Source organism: Ambystoma mexicanum, chromosome 1q (genome assembly GCF_040938575.1).
Source record: "Ambystoma mexicanum isolate Mex_15411 chromosome 1q, UKY_AmexF1_1, whole genome shotgun sequence".
NCBI classification, from domain to species: Eukaryota; Metazoa; Chordata; class Amphibia; order Caudata; family Ambystomatidae; genus Ambystoma; species Ambystoma mexicanum.
This window is the reverse complement of record NC_090922.1, coordinates 1,315,238,955-1,315,266,922: the sequence shown is the minus strand read 5'-3', so window position 1 is coordinate 1,315,266,922 and position 27,968 is coordinate 1,315,238,955. Positions and strand designations below refer to the sequence as shown.

General features: G+C 45.4%; 1 protein-coding gene across 2 annotated transcripts in view; it reads right to left on the bottom strand.

Annotated features, from left to right (window-relative positions):
* SLC1A7 (solute carrier family 1 member 7) overlaps window positions 1-27,968 on the bottom strand; it is a 1,086,874-nt gene that overhangs the window by 539,647 nt on the left and 519,259 nt on the right. The gene's annotated exons all lie outside the window — the stretch shown is intronic.

Below are 27,968 nucleotides of genomic sequence, written 5' to 3'. Positions count from 1 at the left end.
AGAGGTATTTTAGTGGTGTGGCTGGTATGTGAATTTCTAGTATATCGCTGATGGTGGATGCCACTTCCTCCCAGAATTGTCTCGTTGGTGGACATTCCCAATTCATGTGGATTGAGTTGGCCTCCGGTATCCTACATTTGGGGCAGAGGGACTTTGTAGAGTGGTCATATTTGGCGATTTTAGCAGGAGTGATATGTAAATGGTTTAGTATTTTATATTGAACAAGCCGAAGATTGGCGTTAAGAGACACTGAATTAGTATACTGGCAATATCTGGTCCACTGCGACTCGTCGATCACAGTGTCCAGGTCCCTGTCCCACTTAGATTTCATTGTGTTTTGTGAGGGTGTGTGTGACTGGACCTTGCTGTATAATTGTGATATGTTCCCTTTGTAGACTTCGTGTCCCATGATCTCTAGTATGAAAGGGTGCAGCTCCGGCTCTGCTCGGAATGATGGCCAGTAGTGTTTAAGCGCTGTCATTAGGCGATGATATTGCAGAGTAACCATAATGGTTTGACCGTACCTACTGTATGCATTGTCTAGTTGTAAAAATACCACATTTGGGAACAGATCACCCAATGTCAGGGCTTAAGCCAGGTCCCACATCGTTTGCATCGAAGTGTCGAGTGTAGGGGCCAGGTCTATGTGATGCCATAACGGGATGGAAACCCAATATGGATCTGTGCAACCCACTCTATGGTATAGAGCAGCCCAAGCGCGAACGGTACAGGCCATCGGGTCCAGGCCATCTGGCTTTGTGTGCGATTTGGTGAATATAGTAGAACGAATATCATTAGGGGCAGCCAATTGTATCTCCACTTGTATGTGGGCATATGTTACTGTGTCATGAAACCAGAATTTGGAATATTGTGCCTGTGCCTTTTAGTAATATAGTGTAAAGTCCGGTGCAGACAACTTTCTCGCTTAGCTTGGCCCAGGATTATCTGACCGGACCCCCCCCACACAAATGTAGATGCCATTTTCTGAAGCCTTTCAGAAAAAACGTTACCCGGCCATATGTGGATGTTTCTAAATAGGTAGAGTAACTTGGGGACCACTACCATCTTGAGCAGCGATATACGCCCGTATATTGAAATGGGGAGCTTAGACCACACTGTTAGCTTTGTTTCTAACTGCGAGATGTAAGGGACGTATTTGGCCTCGTATAATTTATTTCTTTCCGTAACTATGATGAAGCCCAGGTATTGGGCGGACACCGGTGACCATCGGAATTGCAACATGGCTGGCGAGTATTTGGCGCGTATGACCGGTAACAGGTTAGTTTCGGGGTCCAGTCGGTTCAACAGGATGTCGTATGCATAAAGTGAGATGAGTTGGGGATGCCTTCGGATTTGGATGTAAATGTTGTATGGCGTAGATATGCCGCTAGTCCCTCTATCGTGAGAGCAAAGATTAGGGGGAATAGGAGGCACCCTTGCCGCGTGCCTCTCTGCAGAGTGAAGGTGGGGACACATTACGATTGGTACGTACTTTGGCTTTAGGGTCTGTGTATAACAGCTGGATAAAGCTATGGAAACGCAGGCTGAAACCCATATGTTTTAGTACAGAGTACACTTACGCCTAGGACACAGAATCGAGCGCTTTTTCATCGTCGAGTGAAACCGCTAATGCGTCTGCATTCGGGTCAAGCTGTTCTATGATCGCAAAGAGTCTCCTGAGGTTCAGGGATGTGGATTTGGTTGGAATAAAGCCTGATTGGTCCGGGTGAATCAGTTGGTTCAAGTGGGGAAGGAGCCGATTTGCAATGACTTTCGCATATATTTTCGTATAAGTATTAATGAGTGATAGTGGGCGGTATGATTTGGGGTCCTGCGGGGGCTTATGGGATTTGAGTAGGCCAGTTATGGTGGCTTCTCTCATAGATTCAGGGAGTGTGCCGGCTGCCATGGACGTTTCCCATATCTCAAGTATTTTGGGGGCCAATTTGGTCAAGAAGCATTTATAAAAGTCCGCTGGGAGGCCGTCAGGGCCGGCGGCCTTATCAGCCGTCAGGTCTCTAATTGCTTGGGTAATTTCTTGCAGAGTGACGGGAGATTCAAGAACCTCCGCGGCAGCATGTTCTAGCCTGAGTAGTGGAAACAAGGCCATGTACTGATCCAGTTCCGATGCCGCCACTTGGTCAGCATTACCATACAGCTCGGAGTAAAGTTTAGAAGATCTCGTTGATTTTGTCAGGGTTTGTGTAAACTAACCCATCCGTTCCCATGATAGATGTGATCGGCATGAACCCTCTTTGTTGTTTAATTAGGGAAGCCAGCAACTTCCCAGCTTTGTTCCCCTCCCCATAGAGCCTGGCTCTGAATGGTTGCAATATGTATTTAATCTCCCTTTCTGCCAAGGCCTGGAATTTCTCCATCTGGTCCTGAAGTGACTTGAGGGTCTCCCTGCAGGGCGATAATGCATGCGCTGTTTGTAACTAGCAGAGAGTGATTTCAGTTTGATCAAGGTCTTTTCTGATAGTGTTGAGGGTGCCAATTGTTTTGGATAGTAGCTGACCTCTCGTCCATACTTTGAAACTTTCCCAGACTGTGGCCGGCGAAGAGACCGACCCCGTGTTATGCTAAAAAAAACATGATAATTTCGGTTCTCAGGCCTTCGATTATTGTTTTGTTTCGCAGAAGGGCCTGCAGCATTCGCCATATCCGTTGTGTTCTGGCCTCGTCAGTCCTGTATAGCTTGAGAAGTATGGGCAAATGATCTCATAGTGTTCATGGGAGGATAGAGCACCCAGCAACCTGTGGGAAGATCTCGGGTGATAGTAACCAATAGTCTATTCGTGAACTTGAGAAGTGCACTGGAGAGTGGAATGTGATTTCCTCTATGGTTGGGTTTAGTGCCCGCCACACATCTACCAGCGGCATCTTGGACATTCCTTGTATTATTGTCTTGGCGGCCCTCGAGAAGGGTCTGGGGGACTTAGTTGACCTGTCCTTGAGAAGATCCAGAACGGTATTGAAATCACCCCCCCAAATGAGCTTAGCCTCACCAGGTGGTGAAACCAGTGACATGACCTGTGAGTAGAAGTCCGGCGTGTCGATATTGGGGCCATATCTATTTATAAGGATCATGTCTTGGTTCTGTAGAGTGCCCCAAATAATTGCACATCTCCCTTTGGGATCCGTAAGCGATTTAGATAATTGGAAGCCCATTCGGGAGTGTATGAGGGGTAGCACCCCTCTACATTGTGATGAGTATCCCGTGCCCACTCTTAAGGGACCCCAATTCCGAGCAAATGAGTCGATGACTCTAGGTATCACATGCGTTTCCTGTAGTAATAGGATATCTATTTTATGCCTTCTAGCGTAGGCTAGAATTTTCCTGTCCTTTATAGGGTTTGCCAAATCTCTGATGTTCCATGACATGAGATTCAACTTGCTATACAGTTCTTTCCGTGCCATAAATGTTCAGTGGATGCAATGTTGTCGTGACTGTTGCCATCTATACCATAAACATTTTCCAACTTGCTTTCAGCTTTTGCTATTTTAGTTCATGTTCCCTGCCCCCCACCCTTCGCACCCTCACCATCCCTCCAACTGGACGGTGTAGTCCCCTTATTCAACAAAACCAACTGATGTAGTGGGTGGCTTTGTGTAGTCGCTGTGGAAGGCCAAGACCCGGGCGCACTCTGGAGTCACAACACCTTGTCCAGGTAGAGTAGATGCCCTCATTTAAACTTGCAGTGCGCTGACCCACTTATGTTTTTTGTGGAATCACTTGCTGTCTTGATGGTGTGCTTTAGCCATTGTTGAGGACAGCCAGAATTTGTTGTTCTATATAGGCCATGGCTCTGCCGGAGTTTCAAAAAAGTGCGACCTGCTCACGTGCTGGAGCCGCAATTTTGCCGGAAACATCATAGCATAAACAATTTTTCTCTCCCTCAGTGCCTTCTTTACTTGGTCAAATGATCGTCTGGCTGCTTGGACGCCACTTGAGAAGCCTGGATAAATATGTATTCGATTGGAGTCAAAGCTTAAGGAGCCCTTTTCTCATGCAAGGCGAAGGATCAGATCCCGGTCTCGGTAATTGAGGAGGTGGGCTATTATTGTGCGTGGTGGTGCCCCTGGATTGGGGGGAGGGGCTAAGGATCTGTGTGCCCTCTCTACCAAGAATTGTTTGGAGAATTGGGCGAAAAGTGAATGGAGGACGTCTTCAAAAAATTGCTCCATCGGTATGTTGCTTGATTTTTCGACCATTCCTACCACGCTCATATTATTTTGGTGCGATCTGGATTCGAGATATGATATGATATGATGTGGTAGGTTATTTATAACGCGCTTAATACCCAGAGGTTTCTAAGCGCGGACCCGGGGATCGAACCTGTGTTGCTCTGTGTCGTCTTGCTTCCAAGGCAAGCACGTTGCCCTGAAATATCCTCCCGAGATCCTCGCACTTATCCTGTACAGACTTCAGGCTCTTCTGGATTTCCTCTATCACCTTGCCCTGCGTGTTTGTTGTGTCCTCAAGGGTGCTCACCCTATCCTCGGCCGCTGAAATCGTGGTATTTACTTTTTGGGTGTCTGCTCTTATGGAGGCAATGCTATTTCCAATGTCATCTAACTTGCTATTGATCGCTGCGAACCCCCTCTGGAGTGCCATCATGTGTGGATCTATGGTTGATTCAGGCTGTAGCTGGGTGGACCCAGACGGTATATGATCAGAGCCCTGGGGGCTCTCCCTGGTGGTTGCACTCGTGTAGGCATCCATGGGGCCGTTCTTCTACCTGCTGCCATGTGCACCTCTTGGCATGCTCTGTTTGGATGGGGGGAGTACTTTCTTTGGAGTAGAGATGCGGTACCCCACCGTTTATAAATTGTATCTGCTCTGACAGACTTGCCTCTGGTCTGATTGCTGAGGATGACCCTGGGCTCACAAGGAACCTTCTCTATATGTTTTTCACTCCAGAATAGGTTTTAGTGAGGTTTCATAGAGAGTTTTTTTGCGGGTTCTAATACCACCAGCCCCACAGTCTGATGTAATTGCCCCGGAATGTTTTGGGGTAGGGCTTTGGCTGGCAAAAACAGAGGCACCCGCAGAGATGCCTCAGAAGGGCCCGGGGCCAGAACAGTCAATCTGCCCACTAATATATGCACTGGGCCGCCAGCCCAAGTCTGTTGTCACCTGACCCAGGGGCGCAGCAATCAGCCAAAGAGTGTCCTGCCATGCAGACTGGTGGTCCCAGATTCAGTATGCCGTGCTTTCAGTGTACTCAGTCTGGCAGGGATCTAATACTTTCCACTGAGTATCAGGGTGGTGCTGCCACAGTAGAGTTATCACCGGCCTCTCTGACCTAATAGGGTCCTCGTGGGCAAAGTGTTGCTGCACCCGGCGGTATCGTATCTCACTGCGTGACGTACCTTATGTAGGAGGAGCCCCCTCCATGCCTACTGGTGGATCAGGTAGTGGTGGGCTGTACCGTTAGTACCCGCTTCGATGGATTGCAGCCTCCCTCTGTCTTCTCGTAGCGGCCGATGGCCGGGGTCGCGAACAGGCACCGAGCGACGGGCAGGATTTGGCTCTCGTTCACACACGCCAGCAGCCTCTCAGCCTCGGCGCCAGTGACAGAGCGCACCTCAGGGTCCTGTGCGGGAGCCAAGGAGTGGGCACATCCCAGTGCCGAGAGCATGTCCGGGGAGCTTAACAACCTGCTTCAACTCGGCCCCGTCGTCGCAGGTGGAGTTTCCAGGGCAAGCACCACAGTTCCCATAATGATGGTCCGCCGGCACCGTAGTTTCCAAAATCCGCCAGAAGTGCCCTCGTCACCCCTCTGTCTCACTCGCCCACAACTGCAACCACAGGCAGCTGGGTCATCAGCCATGTTCTACAGTGACCAGGTCTCCCAGAGCTTGTAACGCCGTTAGTACGGTGGGCACAGAGTGGTAGGATTTCTGTGCACAAGGAGCGGGTAGTCTCCAACACCGGACAGTCTTACAATGCTCCACCACCAGCATCCGGATGCTCGGATCTCTTCCAAATTTTCCATAGTGGTGTTTGGATGGATCCTTTACACCATACTGTGTTTGTATTAAATTATCTCAGCATTTCTCTACAGGATTTCAAGTGCAAGATTTCGTGGGTTGCGCAGCCCTCAGGTCAAGTGGCCATCTTCGTTGACGCACAACAGCACCCCCAGCTTGCCTGTCATTTTAAGCATCAGTAAAAACGAATTCCATTTGCATTTTCTGTTCCATTGAAATTGAGCTTAACATCCTAAAAACCTTTTTTCCTAGCCTGTTCCTTTTTCGCTATTGTGTTGTCAAAACGAATTTCCATTTGCATTCCCTTTTTATTGCCCATGTGTTGCATATCCTAAAACCAATTTTCCTCTTGTGCGCCGGCTAGTGTTCCCTAAAGCCATGCATGTGTTCTACGTATAAGCAGTACAAAGTCCCTTGTGTTCTGTTCCATAGCAGATGTGCTAAATAATTAAAAAAACATTTTTTTCGTTTTGTGAAAACGAGTTGTCCCATTCTTTGCTTGCTCCCCATATTGTTTCTCTGAGCAGTGGAGTAACTTTGCTGAAAATGTTGGGGGGGACATGACATCTGAAGAAAAGGTGCCCCAGCCAAATGAATGGGGACAAAATGGTGAGCCATGAAAGTTGGGGGGGACAAACATCCCTGCCCCCCTCTAAAAGTACGCCCATGTCTCTGGGCACTACTCAAAATTCGATTTTTATCTTGTGTGCCCTCTCCATGCCACTGCCTTCCATCCAAAATGGAAGAGCCAAGTGGAGGTTTAGGGGGTGAGGGTTGCTGGGCTCAAGTACCATTTTGTGTGCACATGTACTTTCCTGTTTGCTGCATTTTCTTGGTGTTTTGAACTTTTCTGTGATGGTAGTGGTGAAAGAAGAACAATAAATCCGTGTACTGTATATATTTGAGTTGTCTCAGTGTGCTGATTGACCAAAAAGGACACTGCCTTTTGGGTTGCCACACCTTGGTTGCTGTTGTAATTGTTTATTCTAATGTAACATTAAATCATAAATTAATAAAATATTCATTGATAACACACCGGGCATAGACTATGCAATAAGAATTGGCAACACATCATTAAAAAGAGTGAGAGAATATAATTACAACATAATTAAAGAAGGAATTACTCTTTTATCACACATTTCCACTGAGCGATGCTAAAGGATGGGCCGCTGCAGTAGGTTAGAGAGCTAAGTCTATGTTTAACTCGCAGGTCACAGATGCAAACACCAGCCAGATGGACGCAGCCTTTTATCCTCCTAAGCTTGATAACATGAGTACCATTAAGTTTAGTAATTGTAAGAACTAATATTAGCACATCAGCGGTAACAGGCACTACGTCAATAAGCAGTAGCAATGCAAACAGTTTTGCTTTCATATAGTTAAGTCTTTCGGCCACGGAAACTAGTTGATCAAATCCCTTGCGAAGAGACAGAAGTGACAGCAAGCATGGCCGAAGGTAGACAGATGCTTTCCAAAGTTTTCTGTAAAATGCCTGAGATATTTTCCCACCAGCAAGGGTTACCACCAACTGCACAGGCACTTGTGCCACTGCCAATGATTGCCATCCGATGCTTGCCCCATTTCCAAGGACTGTCATTAAATTCTCAAGAACTTGGCCCAAAGCCATGGGGTATCATTTTGAAGTTGCCGGCAATACCGATACTGACTACTGACATCCCGGGGCTACTGGGATATCAGAGGCGGTGGCGGTAAAGTTATTTTCCATTCCCATGGAAATGGGAAACCTGAAGCACTGGCACCTTTGTTAACGGTGCTGGTGCTTCAGTGAAACAGATGCTGTAAGGTGCCCGAACACCTGGCAGGTCAGGTCTGCCAGTAGTTCAATGCCCCTACCAGCTTCCTTATAGTTTGGCGGGCCGGAAAGTGTGCTGGTACGTTGCTACCAGCACCTTTATTTCCAGACAGCCACATTTGTAATGAGGCCAATAGACAGCAAACATATGGCCAGGAGTATATCCATAGCCATGGATTTCCCTCACTCACCTGGGAAAATGCCCTATTTCCTAGGATACTAAGCCATGAATGTGGTAGGCTGAAGACTAAGAATTATTCATAACCAGTGACATTGCTTAGGGCAACCTTCTATGTCACCTTTTTTTCAGCTCGTCTACACCATTGCAGAAGGGAACCAGCATGGCGGTAGTCAGCATTGGTACTTTCAACAGTGGGAGCAGTCCAGACCTAACTGCTGGGCAATGTTCCCCCTCTAGAGCAGTGGTCGAAGTGAGCGGGAGCGGTCGGGAGCGGTGCTCCTCTACTTTTTTTGATTACCTTTTACAGCTCCTATACTTTTATTTTAAAAAGAAACCGTTCCGGAATGGTTTCGTTTTAAAATAAAAGTGTAGGAAGAAGTTGAAACTTGCACTTTCAGTGCACTGCACTGAAAGTTCCCTTAAACAGCAGGTGTAAGTGTCTGGGTGTGTGCATTGTGTTTGGGAGGGGGCATGTGATGGGGTTTGTGGGGAGCGAGAGCAGTCCAGCAGGGAACATAGCTCCACTACTTCTTTTGGTACACTTCGACCATTGCTCTAGAGAGACATATGCATCCTGAGACATGCGTTAGCCTTGTTGGGCCTCATCGGTGAGAGTTGCTACTTAGTTTCCAATGTAATAGCAAGCAAGGGACCCACATCTGGGCCTATCCTTGTGCTCTTAGAGAGACAAATTATAAGCAAAATGTGTGATGAGTCAAAAGTTTAAAATGTATCTTAACCATTGCCATTTCTCTGGGCAATCCTCCACATAATCATTTTTACCCGCCTGCACCATTGTAGAAGGGGACCAACCATTTGAAAATTGATATCAGCACTGTCACTACTCCGCAGAAACACAAGCAACTCCTGGCATGCTATGGTCTTGTTAAGCCACCCCCATGAAGTGCAGCATGGTTTCCTATGGCAGAGTGAGCAAGGGACTTTTGCTGGGCATACACTCTCTCTTTTAGGGTGACAAACCATAACCAATGCTCTGGGCAACCTTCTTCCCCCAATTATTTTAGCTTGTCTGTGCCACTGTAGAAGGGGACCAGCGTTAAAAACTAACAACCCAAACACGGAATGAGAAAAATAATCCAAGAGGCCAAATAATCAATGCACCTTTTTGGAAGGGAAAACAAGCTTTATTACATGCAATAGGTCTCAGGCGGTCCTGTAGAACCAAACTGGCACCGAACTTATCACACCCCACCTGATAACATCTTTTAGAGTGGGAAACCGTAGAATTTATTTATATAGGTTACAATGTTACCCCACCACCCTCACTAGCTACTGTCTATAGAACATGTTAATGCCCCTCTATAGTCCCTGGACCAATTGGCCACACACCATCTAAGCCCACTCCCCTAACACGCAGTCCCCTGCATCGTCACTGTCAGATTATGGGATTGGTTGTTCAATGTATTGCCACATTAATAAATGATGTGCACCTCTCTGTTCCAAACGAGACTGGAGTAAACTGGCAAGACCAATTCTGCTTTGATAAGGCAATAGGCATTCTCATTTAGCCGACACTGTGGCACACACCAGCTGCCTTCCCGACCTGGTACTTAATTTACTGGCATCACCTCTATTCCTCCTATCCCAAATCACAGCACATTCCAGGCATGGCCCCCCTATCTCCGTCAAGTCCCAGGTGCCCAGTAGTGACGTGACTGGGGCACTACTCTGTATCTGAATTTCAAAGATTTATTTGTTCTTGTTGCACGCCCACTTATAATTCATATGGAATTGCCCTGTTCTCATGAATGTGTCCTTCAAAGGGCTCATCCCTACCAGCTCACATTCCATTCCCACCACGTTCAGACCCTGCAGCTGGATACAATTAGTGTTTATCTATGCACCTCTGGTGCCTCTGACCTCAGCTTCTCTCCTGGGGAGTGGGAAAGGGGATTTGTTTTCAGGGATGAGCTACACAGAGCCGCAGCTCCACATCAGGGCCTGAGTTCTGTTCTGTTCATAATGCACTAGGCTGCAACATCCAATATTGTGACACTTCTGCCATGTTACCACACTGACCTCGCTTCTACCACAGCACCCTTTTGACTCCATCTTCCACTGGTATCATCTCTTCCTGCACACCTTACTTCAAACCATACCTTTAAATATAACCACTAAAGAAGACTATACCACCAAAGGACTACCGACAGTAAATAGATAGAAAGGAGCTGGTGAATGATAATATACCACCACTATCGAACTAGGGAATAATGTTAGCTGAACCTGGGGTACTAAGCCCAATTTATCTGCTGGAAACCAGCCACGGTATCACCCCAGAAACTAGACAATCAGCAAACCAAGACAAAGAATATACCCACCCAGAATGACAACCTGATACATAAAACTAAACTACAAGGATTATGAGATATACAACCCACTAACCAAAACCTTAAATTTCTGCATACTTAATTCACACAAAAATCCCACACAACCACCTCTCTCACAGCAAACTGCACAGACTTCACCACACCGCAACAACAAACAATTAACACATAGATCGCAACAACAGCACGCGAGGACTCGCTTCAATCCTATAGGCACACCTGTCAAACTAGAAATTATATCGTGCCTCCTATTGCTATGAATATATGTATATTGGCCTACGCCAAGCTGCTAACAAGCTGCTTATAAACTACATGTGAATAAACTCGCATTGCAAGATCCTGACCTTAGAAACCATGTAAACTGTCATTTTGGGTCAAGCCGCCATTTTAGGTTTTCTTGCTCTATGAAGTCACCATGTGAGCTAAAATGGTAGCCTATGTTATTCAGAACAGAACTTGATTGTCATGACCTCTGTACAGCTAATGTATAACTTGCCTGCAGGCCACTTGTTAGGGTCATGAGCTGAGACCTTGTCCTTTTACTGACCTGTGTGCAATGGATTATCACCTGTATCACCGAAACTGATCTGTAATTGAATGAGAACACCTGCTTAACTATATTGTATAAATTAAGTCCCGCATTGTAATGTTAGGCCTAGAGCATACATTATTACCATTTCTTCTTGTTAATGTATAAACCTAAGATGAACTAGATTTGACCTGGCAAGGGACCCTAAAGCAGTAACTTATTTATAGAATGGTTAACCTGCAGAAAGGCTGGGCAACAGGCTGGCGAAATGCATAAAAGCCTGACTGTTTCAATGAATATTTGCACTCACTGAGCACACCGAACTACGCCGGAGTTCGCTGTGTTGTACTGAGGGTCGATAGCTATCTGAATTTTGTTCTGTTCTTTTGTAACTGGATTCAGTATAAAATAAAGTACTTTGTATGGTCCTTTGTAACCTGTGTTTGGTGTGTTTCCTTTTTGGTTACCCTGCCTCATATTATTTCCTTGTTTTCACAGATGGCGCCCGGAATAGGGACCCTCAAGATTGATGCCGGATTATTGAAGGTTGACACACGCTATCGGACCGGGATCGGACGGTGTGACATAACGGGCCCGACTGAACGAGACGCGACACCTCAACTGCGCTGCACGATCCGTTCCCTGGACGATAGCCGTGTGGTCTGAGACGGCATCTTGACGAGGGTCAATTTTTTGAGGCGGGCAGATTTGCCGAAATCACCATACACAAGGTAAAATTCGTTAGGTAAGTCCTTTGTAAACCGATCGGCCCTCCTTAGGTTTGGTCAGGTGAGTCGTTACCCGACTCTTAATTCAACCCTGACAATTTGAATTTGGCGCATTGTATCTGCAGACACAATTATTGACCAGGTAACACAGAGTATTTGAGAAATGCCTGGGAAATTGTCTAGCTGCTTTAGGGCATTATTCCGCAGCGATAGACAATCTTTGGAATTTAGCCATCCGGCACCACAGGAGGGGTCACCGGCATGTACTATGTACTGTAAGCATGGCATTGGAAGTGTAGTATTTAATAAAATTTGGCACAGACAAACCAGACATGCCTGCGAACTTCAGTGGCCAGTCAATGGTAGTTTTGAGATCCCTCGTATTGAATATTTAGAGTCAGTTTTGTTAAAAAAGAAGGCCAGACCTGCAGCATTTTATGTTTTGCAAAATTGGAAAAGAGAAGCGTTGCAGCAGCTTAAAAGTAGGGAAAAACATGTGCGCCCTCATAAAACAAATGCTGAAAAGGCGTTGTTATATGATCAGGACAAACAGTCTGAGTGGGTTAGGAAAATGGACAGGTCTTTCTCACTCGGTATTCAGAAAATCTATCCTTCTAAAGATCTTCATGTTTCTGATGAGTTTATCGACAAATTGTTAAATGAACGAAGGCCTGGTGCCTCTGCACCACCTCCGTATGTTCCTCTTCCTCCTGCTGTACCTCTTCTTGCTGTTAGTCCTGCTCTTCCTGCTCAACCTGTTATTCCTATTCCTCCGGTTGTTGTTCCTCCACCTGCTCCTCTGCCTCTTCCCATTGCACCAGTAATAGTACCTTCATTGAATTTGCCTGCACCCTCACTCCCAAGTAGTTCTGTACCGTTTGTAGTTGATCAGGGTGCTGGGTCGAGGATTGTTACTCGTAATACTGTTCCTACAGAAAAGAAACAGGATTTGTTTGCATGGGCTAAGCACTGTATGGAGAGAGATGATCGAGCTAATGTTCTTGCCACACTTTCTAATATGGATAATTTTCCTGAGAAAAATGTTTTCATTGAAGGTTTAGGGATTCATTTATGTGTAGTGTGGGGTAAATTAAATAATGCAGACCTCCCACAAGGGTTGAGGGACCTGAATACTTTAGCGTTTTCAAGAGACACTGTGGAGAAAGTACATGAGCATGTTGAGAGGATATTTGAGTATAGAAAGGAGTTGGAAAGGTTACGGAATGAGGATGATGAAGAAGAAAGTATGTATGTACAGAAACGATTTCTTCCGTGTCGTAAATCGACATCTGAGGAGGCGCGAATTTGTACAAAAGATGCGATTAGATGGATTTCAGACATATTGATAACTCCAGTTGAGGTATATGACACATACAGTCAATATACGCTAGAAATGCAGAGGAAAGTGATACAGGTAATGGTAGAGTACCTGCAGGATGAATGTTTAAAGAGAAAGGTTAGTTGTCCCACAGAGTTATTGAGCATTTATAAGAGAGCTTTTTCACTTGACACTTCTTCAACTGCTTTAGCGCTCGACTTAGCTCTGTTGCTTAGTAAGCGTTCAGAGTTGCCTACATCTCAGTTGCCTATGAGAGAGGTTCCTTCGACATTTGTCCCAAAGGTTGAGATTCCTGCTAATGCTGCAGCAGGTACACCTGCTGTGGACATTCCTGCACATTATGTATCGCAGTTTGTTCACGTCCCGTTTTCACGACAGGAAGTGAATACTATTAGACAAACTATTCCTGACATTAGGAAAAATCCGACAGGGTTCTATAAAGAGATAGAGTCCATTTTGCAGTCCTCAGTGTTTACCCTAGGCGACATTGATTTGATATTCCCTGTACTCCTGCCTGTAGATTTGTGGAAACAAGTTAGAACTATAGACGATGTACCAGGGTTGGGAGATACATGGGCTAACATAGTTAGGCTTGATGGGGAAAGGCCAGCTGGTGAGAGACCAACTCAGGTGATACTAACTTTGCCTGACAGAATCATTGCAAAACTGAAAACTATAATCCCCGAAAAGAGAATTATTTGGGACAAGCTTACGGCTTGTGTCCAAGGAAAATCTGAGGGTGCTACCGAGTTCTTTAATCGGTTCGAACAGGTATTCTCGGATTTCAGAGGACAAGACTTAGGCACAGAGTCTGGGAAAAGATTATTTGTGGACAAATGTGTACGTGGACATCCAGTCACAAATGATGTCTTCTGAGAGCGCTTGGCAGGCGAAATCCCAATCAGAAGTACTGCACATGGCTCAGTACTACGAGAACCGTGTCACTAATGAAAAAGATAGAGTCGAGAAGAGAAAAGGTGATTTGAAGACTAAAGTATTGTTACAGCAAATTGTTAGAGGCCCCAGAGGGGGTAGTTCGCAGATTAGAGGTCAGTATATTCCACAGGGGAATGTGCCCTTGGGTCCTGTGAATATTAACCAGTGTGCCTATTGTCGCCAGGAGGGTCATTGGCGTGCACAATGCCCCGTCCTTCGACAGAGGTCGAATAACACATTTGGAAATATGGGTAGACGATCCAGAGGTCGCCTGGGTGTAGGGGGCCCTGGTAGAGGCCAGTTTTCGCAGGATCCCCAACAACCTTTTTCACAGGATAATCAGACTTCGAGTGTGGATACTAGAAACATATTTGATCATCCTTCTGCTGCATATCTATCTGAAGAGCTTCCTTTTGATGATATTTTGTTTCGTTAGGATTGCCCGAAGCAGGGTTTGGAGCCTACACCTATTCCCGTTAATCAGAAAGGTCCCTACGTTGAAATGGTAGTGGGAAATAGGAAACATCAATTTTTGATAGACACTGGAGCACAGAAGTGCTCCATTGATCATTCTCGGGTTCCAAACAATCCACTGTCAGGACAAACCAATGTTTCTGTAGGGTTTTCTGGCACACCAGTTGTTTGCCCGGTTTCTTCACCGGTGCCTATTTCTTTGGGTCCCTTTGCGGACCACTGTCCATTTCTCTTGACTTCAAATTGTGGAGAGAATTTGCTGGGGTTGAATCTGTTGAAGGAATTAACTGTGGTAATTCATTGTTCTTCTGATGGAGTGCGTTTGACGATTTCACCACAGCAATGTTCTGTTTCGCAATACTTGACTAGACCTTTGCCGCCAGAATTCAGTAATGTACCAGAGTGTTTGTGGGCAGTTGATGACAATGATGTCGGTGTTTTGCATATTGAGCCTGTTAAAATAGTTTTGAAACATGGAATTAAGCTGCCCCGTATTCCACAGTATAAGATCTCAGTTGAAGGCGAGCGAGCTTTGAAGAGCATTGTTTCCGATTTTGTGCATCGTGGGTTGATTGAGGAGATTGCAGGAAGTTTGTGCAATAGTCCGATTTTACCCGTGTACAAAAAAGGTGATAATGCAATTCCATTTCGTTTTATAATTGATTTACGTGCCATTAATAAAGTCGTCGCTCTGCAATTTCCAATTGAGCCTGATGTGACGACAATATTAACCATGATTCCAGCTACGGCTACTCACTTCAGTGTTGTGGACCTAAAGAATGCTTTCTTCAGTATTCCTATACATGAGGATAGTAGATACTTGTTCGCGTTCACCTTAGGGGGACGCTCAATCACATTTACTCGTGCACCTCAAGGTTATACTGAGAGTCCTAATATTCATAGTAGGGCTTTGAAAGAGCAGCTTGATACCCTTGGATTGCCCCCTACTTGTACGTTGCTTCAATATGTTGATGATTTGCTTTTAGCCGCTGACTCTGAGAGCTCTTGTAAAGAGGGCACTGTGTTGTTTCTCATCCATCTAGCTAAGCATGGTCACAAAGCTTCGCTTAAAAAGCTTCAATATTGTTGCCAGGAGGTCGCCTATTTAGGCTATCTCCTGTCAAAGGAGGGAAGAAGATTGACACCTGAAAGAATAAAACACATTTCTGGCATGTCTGTCCCAAATACACAAAAGGAAGTTAGAGCCTTGATAGGTATGGCTTCTTACTGTAGGTTATGGATCCCAAACTTCTCACTAGTAATAAAACCGATGTTGGCCTTGACGAAGAAGGGTATTTCTTCGCCATTGCCATGGAATATGGAGCATCAACATTCATTCGAGTTGCTCAAGACTGCATTATGTTCGGCGCCAGTTTTGGGCACACCGAACTATGAGAAGGCCTTTGTGTTGCTTGTGCATGAATGTGATGGGTGTGCTTTGGCTGTATTAACACAGGAACATGGAGGGAAGAATAGGCCATGCGGTTACTACTCTTCCGCCCTTGATCCTGTTGCATGCGCTTTGCCAAGATGTTTGCGCGCTGTCGCTGCTGCTGCTGAGTCTGTAAAACAGAGTGAGGGAATGGTCCTAGGCCATGATTTAACCCTGATGGTACCTCACTCTGTAGATATTCTATTGAACAAAACCCAAACGCAACACCTCCCTTCTGCACGACTGACAAGATATGAATTAATCTTGTTTGCTCCCCACATTCAAATTAGGTGGTGCTGCGTTCTTAATCCGGCTGAACTCCTACCTTTCCCGCAAAATACTGTTTGCGGTGACGAAGAGTCACATGACTGCCTGTATACTACTGAACAAGATACAAAAGGCAGAGTTGATTTGAGGGACACTCCTTTGATAACCCACAAGGGGAGCTGTTTTGTGATGGCTCCTGCTTCAAACTACTGGATGGTACATCCACAGCTGCTTATGCAGTCACTACATTGAATACGGTTGTGGAGACCAAGAGAATTACGCATAACTCTGCGCAGGCCGCAGAGATTATAGCATTGACTCGAGCTTGTGAGCTTTCCGAAGGGCTAACAGTAAACATATATACTGATAGCCAGTATGCCTTTGGGGTGGCTCACAACTTTGGGAGACTTTGGTCAGAGAGAGGGTTTTTAACTTCGCATGGCACCAAGATCCAACATGGCTCCCTGATAGTACAATTGCTTTCAGCGCTTGCGCTCTCTAGTCAGTTAGCAATCATTAAGTGCGCAGCACATCGCAAGATTATAGATGATGTGGGGAAAGGGAATGCTTTCTCTGATCAAATAGCTAGACAAACTGCCTCTGATCTCTTCACGGGGATGTATGTTTCAAGGGAGACTGTAGATGCCTATGCAATGGATGAGGGTGTTGGGTCTGTACGGGATATCCAAGCCGTTGCCACATTAGAAGAATCCAAGAGGTGGGCTGAGGGCTTGGGGAAACTCGATGATGATGGATGTTGGGTGGACTTGGTTGAAGGGAAATGGTTGCTTCCTAATGCCTATATAGTAATGATGGTTACCATGGCACACAGTCTCACACATGTGTGCACTCAACAGACCACGAGAATGTTAGAGAAAGACTGGGTAAATGATAAGATTTCAAAAATTGCCCAGCATTATGTCCAAAATTGCATGATTTGCCTACAACACAATGTGGGAAAGGGGACAGCAACTCCAAGAGGTAGTTTTGGGCCTCCTTCTGTCCCCTTTTGAAGTGATTCACTTTGACTTTATTGAAATGGAGCGATGTAACAATCTAAAATATGTCCTTGTGGTCATTTGCGCCTTTAGTAAGTGGGTCGAGGCTGTCCCTGTTAAAGACGCTACAGCCATGACCACTGCAAAGACCATGTTAAAGGAATTCTTCCCACGGTTCGGTTTGCCGAGAGTTATCTGGTCGGATAATGGTCCGCATTTTATCGCTGCTGTAATTCTACAGATATGTACGGCATTGAAAATTGACAAACGATTCCATTCGGCCAGACATGCTCAGAGCGCCGGATTAGTGGAAAGACACAATGGTATCATAAAAAACAAGCTCGCTAAAACGTGTGCCGGCACCAAACTAAAATGGCCGGACGCCTTACCGATCGTGTTACTTTCAATACGGACAACCCCTCAAACTAAGACTGGGCTCTCTCCCTTTGAGGTGGTAATGGGGAGACCTGCTAATATTTGGGGTTTGCCTAAAAGCTGCGCATTGCGCAATGTAGAAAATGTACTTCTCTCCGACTATTGTAACCAATTGACTAAAAACCTTTTTTCAATTTATCACCAGGTGCGAGAGGCATTGCCGGTGAGGTACGAGGGCCCCGGTCACAGTCTACAACCAGGGGATTGGATCCTCGTTAAATCCTTTGATAGAGCGTCTTGCCTCGCACCACGTTGGAGGGGCCCCTACCAGGTGCTCCTAGTCACTGAGACTGCAGTGCGCGTAGGAGGACGTCGCCACTGGATCCACGGCAGCCACACCAAACGGATCCCACACCCAGTGCCATACGATACAGAAGACGCAGAACCCCTTTCCGACATTGAAACCAACGTACCCGAAACGGCAGACGGTGGAAAGAGAGTATCGGAGGCTGTTCCGGAAGTTGTAAGGCCCGACAAAATGGCCATCTTGCCTCCTTGCTCTCCCACTGCATCGTTTGTGGATCATCCATCTTCTGATCCAACTTCCATTCACTCGCCAGCTCCTGTGGGAAGTGACGACATCCTGTCTGCTGATTCTTTTGCACCGGAAACTGTGAAGTATAATCTCCGCCCAAGGAGATAGGTTTGCAATACGGCTCTTGCTGTACAATTGAAAGAATTTGAGGGCTTGCCTTTTTTTGGCCCAATTGCATAAAGGGTTCTGCTGGCTAAGGGTTGTGGGAAAAGACATTAAGAAGACGCGCGACCGGAGTCGCCAGCAAACGAACAATTGGTGTTTCTTCATTGAAGACGAGAATGCCCGCATCCGCTACCGTTCGTACTGAACTTTTGGACAAAAATGTGACTAGGAGAGACAATGAGCAGATATGTATGGGGGCCCCGAAAACGTTTTTGTTGTCTACTGGTGATAATCACGGGACTTTTAGTAACTGTTGGTTGTGGGTTTTGGTATTTGGAGAGAATGTACCCTTTTGAATGATTTCCTACCTGTTGAAAATATAACTGTTGTTCCCACTCCTTCTGTGCAACTACATACCTTGTCACCTAGAGATCTTTTGCATAGACGGAATTATCAAAATAACACTCTACTTCTAATTATGAATGCTACCCATGCAATCTTTAACAGAACCAATTGTTGGATCTGCTCGCATTTACCGCAACATGGGGACAAGGGGCTAGGTTGGTATGTTCACCCTTTACCTTTGACAACTGCTTGTTATGCTTCACTTAGAGCACTGTTCTTTGGCCGATGGAACGATAGCATCTCGGGGAACTTTGATGGCACTAATTTGAATAGTTTTCAGAAACGTGTTCTGACTCCCAGGGGATGCTCGCTTTTCGCAAATAGGAGTAAGCTCAATATTGCTTCTATTAGGCCTTCTGATAGACTGTCTCGTCCTTTCCAATCTTTGATTTCCTTTAAAATGGCTCTGATAGGCAATAAGGATGCCGTGCCTCCTTCTTATACTGTTAACCATAGCCCTGATTCAGTTTCTTTCTGCATACAGAGGAATGGCACCCGGTCAATGGGAGATTTCAAAGGTTGTGCCAACGTTGCAAATTTGACTGGGGAAGACAGACCTTTGTATGTAGGCAAACCTATCTATTTTGTTTGCGGTAATGTAGCATTTCCATGGTTGCCCAGGGATTGGCAGGGAACTTGTTATCTAGGAATCCTGTTACCTGGGGTGTTTATAGCAAGTACTGTAGAGGTTTCGAAGGCTCGTCCACGGCGGGACGAGAATGGCGACACTCCAGCACAGGTTTTAGGAGATGTAGCGAAATCATTCCTTCCATTCTTTGGGCAGATATCGAATTCCGAGGATATCAGGAAACTAGCGAGAGTACTGAAGAGAACCATCAACCGGACCACAGATATACTCTATAATATGACTTTAGAGCAGAAAATGATCAGATTGGTAGCTCTTCAGAACCGGATGGCATTAGATGTCATTCTGGCTGAACGTGGTGGAGTATGTAAACTAGTGGGGTCCGCTTGCTGTGTTTTCACACCGGATTCCTCCCCAACTATTTTTAAGGCAATACAGAATCTGCACATTCTTAGTTCAGAAGTGCATGTTCCCGAGGGAAATTGGGATCTTAGCGCTTGGTTCTGGAACTTCTTGCGGTCTTGGGGTTGGAAAGTGCTTTCAGTCTTGCTGATTATTTTGGGAATTCTGCTATTTCTTTGTTGTTGTATCCAATGTCTACCAAGTATATGTTCAATGCTAGGGGGATGTTGCGCTCAGGCAATAGGTACAATAGGACATAAAGTGTATGCCCCGGATAAAACCTCTAAGGAGTATGTACTGAAAGAGATTTTAGTAAAATATCTAATGGCGATAGATATTTCTGACAGCTATTCAGGGTGTATGGATGATGACACATGGAGTTATTTGCAGGGAGATCAGATGTAGTTTAGCACTTGGCATAGGCCAAAAGGAGGGTTTGTCAAACTAGAAATTATATCGTGCCTCCTATTGCTATGAATATATGTATATTGGCCTACGCCAAGCTGCTAACAAGCTGCTTATAAACTACATGTGAATAAACTCGCATTGCAAGGTCCTGACCTTAGAAACCATGTAAACTGTCATTTTGGGTCAAGCCGCCATTTTAGGTTTTCTTGCTCTATAAAGTCACCATGTGAGCTAAAATGGTAGCCTATGTTATTCAGAACAGAACTCGATTGTCATGACCTCTGTACAGCTAATGTATAACTTGCCTGAAGGCCACTTGTTAGGGTTATGAGCTGAGACCTTGTCCTTCTGCTGACCTGTGTGCAATGGATTACCTGTATCACCAAAACTGATCTATAATTGAATGAGAACACCTGCTATATTGTATAAATTAAGTCCCGCATTGTAATGTTAGGCCTAGAGCATACATTATTACCATTTCTTCTTGTTAATGTATAAACCTAAGATGAACTAGATTTGACCTGGCAAGGGACCCTAGAGCAGTAACATATTTATGGAATGGTTAACCTGCAGAAAGGCTGGACCACAGGCTGGAGAAATGTATAAAAGCCTGACTGTTTCAATGAATATTTGCACTCACTGAGCACACCGAACCACGCCGGAGTTCGCTGTGTTGTACTGAGGGTCGATAGCTATCTGAATTTTGTTCTGTTCTTTTGTAACTGGATTCAGTATAAAATAAAGTACTTTGTATGTTCCTTTGTAACCTGTGTTTGGTGTGTTTCCTTTTTGGTTACCCTGCCTCATATTATTTCCTTGTTTTCACACACCAAGCTCAGCACACAGTGAAAACCGAACTAAAGCTGCCAACAGTACACCACCTCTCACTTTCCTATGCCCTCTTCACCCACTAACCCACCACACCACATTTTGTCTAAAGATCCGCCTGAGCGCCTGTAGACCAACTCTGTTGGTGACGGTGCGCTATACAAATACTTTTAACATTAACTAAACGCCAGGCCTATAATGCTGCCCTATCTATAATCGCTGGAACCGCAACAATTATACATTTGTTGCTCTTTCTGTGTTGCTGTTTGAGCATCTAATATGTGTCAAACCTAACTAAAACTATATATGTTCTTTCTACTGTGCAAACCTCAGTCTACTTTCACAATGGTTCATGCTAATAGGTTTTTATCAACCTGTACCTTTTGCCTGGTTGGGACACTGTACATGCATCCCTACATTCCCCCCTTTAGTTAATACTCCAATAACTAACCCTTCTGTATCATCTCTGGGTTCTCATGTATACACATGAAGTAAACCCTCCCCCCGGGCGTTCTCTTCCAGGGTGCCGTTATAAACCAACACCCTCCATCCCTTGCTAGATCAACCCAGCACTGCACATAGTTCTCTGGGTCTGTTGGAGGTGTGGTCACCACCCCAGGTGTTACAAAGGCTGCTCAATGTTGACCATCCTTTGTCTACCAACTCCATCCCATCTATCAGTTTGGGTGTACTAGTGTTTTGTGAGAGGAGGCACTCTACCCACGCTTATCAATACCAACATCATGGCGCTCTTTGGCAATGTCTTCATGCAGCACTTCACGATCATTTGACACAAACAAAAAAGCACAAGCAAAAAAACCATTATGGGAACAAGCATTTTTATGGCTATTTCTAACCACGATGAAGCCCATGAGAACATCAAGTTGAACCAATCATCGACGTTCACATCCACCTCTCTAAAGCAATCCTCAAGTTATGCAAGGGACAAGGACACATTGTCCTCATTGTCCTCATCATTTGGGGGTTTATATGTGCAGCAAGACAGGCCAATTTTCTTGCACACACCCCCTTCCACAGCCGTGAACAGATCCATAATGTATCTTTTCTGGAGGTTCATAACACAGATTGCCTGAAACCCAGTCTTTATCGAATTAAGTCCAAGCTGGCTTGTTTCACCATCTGAAGTATCTCCCATGTGTTGATATTAAGCCATTTGGTGTTCACTGCAGTCTGGATACCTGGCACGAGGAGGAAGGTAAAAAAGGTCTCCCTTTTAGCAAATAGGCGGTACTGATTTGTATCAATTTTGGTTTATCGAAGGAGTCCTTGAATAGATAATTCGATCCTTTTAGATGACAAAGTCATAGTGAGCGATGGGCACGCTTATCGGGTGGGGTCTTAGTTGTTTCTGGGCCTGGCACATTTATAACAGACAGATGTGTGTCAGGAACTACTAAAACTGCTGACTGCAAAGTTGTCAGTGAACATACATCCTTACATGATGGCTGGATGTGTAGGTATGAGCACTGTCTGCACACCCAGTACACATCAATCAACACTGCTGTGCCTTCAATCAGGTCAGAGATGAAAAGTGTCTTATTACAGCGATTGTTTGTTTCTATAGGTATTGTGCCATTTCCTCAGAAGCAAAGGGAATATACTGCTGGCCTCTTGCTGGTGTTTCACTTAGCTCAATCCATCTCAATTTTGGCATGTAATTAACCCATGTTCTGCCACGGTTCTGATTCACACATGCCACTACATCTTCCGAAAACCCGAGTAAGCCCCAGCTGCACAGCTCACTACTCCTGCCACCCATCTATTTTTGGAATAGTCTTATTTTACACCGGGCTTGTTCTTTCTTCTTGGCACATTCTTCATCATCTCTGTCCATTATTACTGCTTGGATGGTGTGCCCTTGGAAAAACCTTGCACTCTGTACAGGGCTAAATGCACCAGGCACTGGGCTATAAGAGGCAGCATTTCTGGAGGTATGAACATTTTAAGGTGCGCCCGTCGCATGAGGCATCAGAGAGTATACATAGCAGCTCTCATTTGACCTCTCCTTCCCCACCTTTCCCATGTGATTATACCACATGTTGTCAGACTCAGGATGGTGCACATATGTCACAGTTTCAGAATTGACCCCTTTATATTGGTTGTATACCATCTCTTCCTCAGTTTCCCCCCTGGTTCCTGTTATTTCCAAGGATACATCTGTTACACCTGTTTCATTTCCGTACTCCTCTTTATGTGCCCCAACCATATAATATAACCACACAAAAACACTATACCTACTGCAAAATGAAAACAACATATACACCATAACATATATATTACACAATGTCTGTAGTGTGGAGCCTGGAACGGGAGAGAAAAACCAGAGAGCCATGCAGAAAAATACAAACTATCCATCATGACAAGGGGATTGATCACCGGCAAAAGTATAACAAAACATGCTACAAGGAATATTTTACTATCAGTCAGTAATTTGGGCCTTGTTCATTAGAAGGCGGGTGAGTCTCCCCCGTTGTTTACTCCCCTCCCTTGTAGAAGCTCTCTGTTGCTTCCTGAAGCTAGGTCTGTGCCCAATAAATACCCATATAATATTAATAAAAGTATGTGGCAGCATCTTGAAACCATCAGCAAGAGATTAGGTTTGATTTAAGGTCTAATCATGTTTTAGGTGGTTCAGGGATCAGATTGGATACTTTCCTGACAATAGCCAGAACACAGGTTGTGACCTCTTTATGTGGAACCTTTAATATGGCAGTTCCTTCCCTAACAGGACTACTCCTTCCAACCCAATCAGGTCTACCTTTGAGTACACAATAGATGTCATCTGTCAAAAGGACCCACACCTGAAGAATCAGGGCCAGGTCAGTTATGACCCTACTCCTATGCCCAGTTGCATAGGTGCTAGTCTGGCCGTGGCCCTATATCAACAGAGCCTTGGGTCTTTGCTGTGGTGAAAGGCTTCAAATGTTGTTCAGCTGTGTTTATGTAATCCCTCCATTCTGCCCATATTTGATCTCAGACCAGGCTGGTCAGGCAGAAAAAGGTGTTACACCTCAGATGGTAACTGAGCAGACTTATATCACAAAAGAGAAAGCAACTGGTACGGCGTCTGCCTTTTCAGTCAATACAGCTCAACAAACATAATCACGAGGGCACATATAAAGTAAAATGGAGTGTCTAAATTCACTGTGACCTGGGAACTGCATCAAATTAGTGAGTATCACCTATATTGATGTCTAGATGTGTTATTCTTTTTTTTACTGACCTGCACATTATCAACTGCAACTGGAGTATTCATATTATTTTGAAAAAAAGAAGAAAAGGTATAAATATGAAAAAAGAACTAATGCTAATGACACCGTGAAGCTGACCACCTTTGCAGATAAATGTCTCAGGATGGATACAATTGTCATTCAATCCACCTCACTTGTGGGTACAACTCTGCAGTTCTTGTATCAGACCGAGGAGCCAATAATTACTCCTATTTAAGGCATGCTGCTGCCAGTGGTGTAGCCGAGGGGTAGAAACCCCTCTGCCCCCCCCCGTTCCCCTCTGGTGCCCAGTGTGCCCCCAATCCTCCTGCTGGCACCCTATTGTGCACTCCCCAGCACCAAAAGCTGCCTCCGCTACTGGCAGCTGCCCCTAGATCGTGGGTGTATGTGCCAACGATCTAAAGTCACTAAATGGTCATTCTTGCACACTTTCCTATCATCCCACACCTGGATACCCCCCACTCACTGATTCCTTAGGACACATCACCAAATTAAAAATCCATATCTGTAAGGTCCCAGAATAGCTTCATCGGAGGGGCATGGCACACATGTAATTATGTCTCAATATGAGTTTCGTGTAAATTCGGAGGTAAATACACTGAATTAACGCCAAACTTTATGACTGTTACCGCCACTTGGTCACCTGGGTTTACCACGTTATTACAAGTGGTAGCAATATTCAATTATTGGAGTCCACAGGACTCCATAGGGATTTTGGGGCACTGCTAGCAAAACTACAGCGCATTAAATCCACCAATTATTGTCATTAAAGTGCCAGATACACCTCCAGCTTGTTGTCGGGTTATCAGGTAACAATGTCCTCATACATAATGTCCCCATGTATAATGTCGCCGGGAAAAGTCATTGGCGACATTATAGATGCTCCTCTTGTAACAAAATAATAATCGGGGTTTGAGGGGTTGTCCCCCGCATGTTCAATGTAATAATATCTCTTTTTTGTCAGGAGACATTTTTGCGGGGACATTATTACATGAAACCGTTGTCGGATGTAAATCCTAAAAAGCTGCGGTGTGGCTAAAATGGCACTATTTATGTCACTGCCAAAAAAGTGGTGGTAACTGAATACCACCACCCAACCTGTAATGAGGCCCAATGTCTCTTTTCAAGCTGAGGCATCCATTGCCTGTCGGTTGTTATCTCACACACTTGTCACTCCTGAATAAGCCTGTGTGAATCTTGTGAAAAGTCATCCCTGTAAATTCTCAGTTCAGCCCCTCAAGATTCATACAGCTTTTGAACATTTGTGGGTGCCCCTTTCAGAATTTCAGGTTTATTCTTTTTTTTAAAAAGCACTTGAACGGAGGTTAAACATCCCCTTCCCCCACAAGGCTATGCACATTTTTGTAAGCTTAAAAAAGAACAATGCCCATCCAGTCTTACTTCTGGTCCCAGCAACATTCAGCATGGCGCAGTCACCAGCAACATCAGGGGTTAAACACAGAAGGACAAGCTCCTGCTCTACCTCGACCATGGCTGCCAGTCACATGGCTGTGGACTCTTTGCAGTGATTCCAACGACCACAGTAAGTTTACGGTTTTCTAGTTCGACTCTTGAATGTCTACTTTTTTCATTTTTTAATGTGTGTGTATGTGTAGTGGAATGTGTAGGGGTAGTATGGGAGGAAGGGTGGTCTAGGATCAGGGAGGGGGGAACTCCTCAATAAAAAAAGAAAACAAAAGTCAACATTCAAGAATTGAACTTGCAGACCACATACTAACTGTAGTCGATGGAATCACATGAATCCAAACAATGCTAATAATTGCTGGCTTTTTACTATAAGTAGTTGGCCTTTAGCAGCACCTCACATTGCTATGTTGACACCACAAACATAGGTTGCCGCATGCACCTACAGACAAGTGTGCAACTTACAGACCAACAGAAAACCTCCGCTCTGCCTTGAACTGAGTTCAGATCTTCTTTCCAAATGGATATGCTGGTGGTCTGCAAATGGGACACCTGTCTGTAGTTGTGGGGGGCACCCTATGTCTATTAGCATATTCCTTTCCACTGAAGAGCCTTGTACACTAGGGCGTTTTTTTCCACTGACTGGCCCATAGATCAGTGCTCACCCTCGAGTACCTTTAAGACGAGTTAGCTGCGCCATGTGAGGAATGGGGGTGCAGGATTCACTTACACCAACACGACTCAATAACGAGGGCTCAGTAATTTGGCAAAGGGAAGTCCGTTTAATGACAAGTACATCAAACAGGGAAACAAATGGAAATCAGCATCGTTGCGATCACCTGTCTCGCTCCAACTTCCTCGAACTTCAGTCGAACAGCAACTTTTATACATAAAACTTATCATCACTGACGTCTACCTCTACAACTTCGTCATGCAATATAATTGGTTAGGAAAGGTAACTTAAGTATAGGTGCTACATCTGTATATGGTAACAGAGCATGCGGATTGGATAACTCTTATCGGGTGGGCGTCTACGCCTAACCCTCTACATCACGCGTGATAGACGCCACTACAACTACGACGTCCCATCGGTTCTACTATCTATGGGACCCTAGATAACTTGGTCCATTGTGATTGGGCAGGTTACACCCCTGGACGTAAATCTCCATTTTAATTAGCAGCGTGCAGACTGGACACCCAGGTGCCTAGTGTCCCAAGATTCACTCTGCCTCCCTTCCATCAATCAGGGCTTTTGAGCTATGCGTCAATTAGTTCGCTGGGCATGGCCTCGAAACTGTAGCCTCTTATCTGGAGAAGTTATGGCACCCTTGTATCTGGGTGACATCAGACATTGGTAATTCTTCACGCCTGCCTGGTCACATGTCTGTTCACCGTGAATCTGCTTCAGTTTCCAGCTTTTCATGTATTTGATTCTCCTTTAGCCTCGCCACCTGCCTGGGCCCCTCTTATCTTGACCTTCACGGGGCAGGCTGGTATGCTCTGAAGTTTCAATTCTCCAGCGTTGCCGCTCATCCCCTTTCCTTGGGTTGACCTCGACTTCCCAGGAATGAGCTGCTCTTTGTTGAGTTTCGATTCCGCTCTCCTTTCTGGCTTCAGCTGGAATATGAAACCTGGCCTAGTAGGCCTCTGGCCGCCTGGGCATACTTCTGCTTAACAAAATGAAGTTGCACCTGTATAATGTGCCTTATTGAGGTAGATATATGGTTGGCGCTTGCCGCTCTATTCTTCTACTAAGCATTGCAAGCAGTATCGTTTTCTTAGCTTCTTGCATTCCAAGCCTATTTACACACGTTAACTGGTCGGTTACTTCCATTTTGTCTCATAGCAACGTCTCCTAACGTTCAACATTGTCTCTTTCCCTGTGTCCATTCCATCTACTTTCATTGCTGCTTGCACTGGCGTGCTATCCTTGTTAGTCGGTCTTGTTCATTTGCGAGTCTGCCAGGCCCTTGTGTCATTTCCACTGGCCCTCCATTAAGGCTCTTTGGGTCGCTTCGTGGACCGTCTCTAGGTACTCTTCATTTAGTCTCAGCTGCTCATATCGTTGCTTAAGAGGGTATTGTGCAGCCCATGGCTGTCTGGTTATGGGTGCTTCAACAGGTACGGCTCTTCGGATATACACTGGGCAGAGTCCCAGCGCGGCTCTCTGTTGGTTCATTTGCTCTTCATACGTCACATACCTTGGCGAGTATGCTCCTGGTACCTCAAACTGGGGGGCAGGGGTGCTTGTCATGCTCGGGACCTCCTCTACAGCCTTGTAAGGGGCGCTTTCAATATGCTTAAGATGGACAATGTTGTGTCCGGTAGGGGTCTATGCAGCAGTAGTCTGACCGTTCTGGCTTAACCTGTTTGTCATTACTTACTGCGACTTTCTTTTACACGCGACAGGCTGAAAACCTTACAGACCTGAAGAATGTTGTTGCGGATGCGGGTGCCCACATAGGCTTGCATTCAGGTAAATGAAAGTTGAACAAGTGGCGTTTCCTATGACAATAACACCCGATGCAGGGAGCTTGACCCGGTGGTAA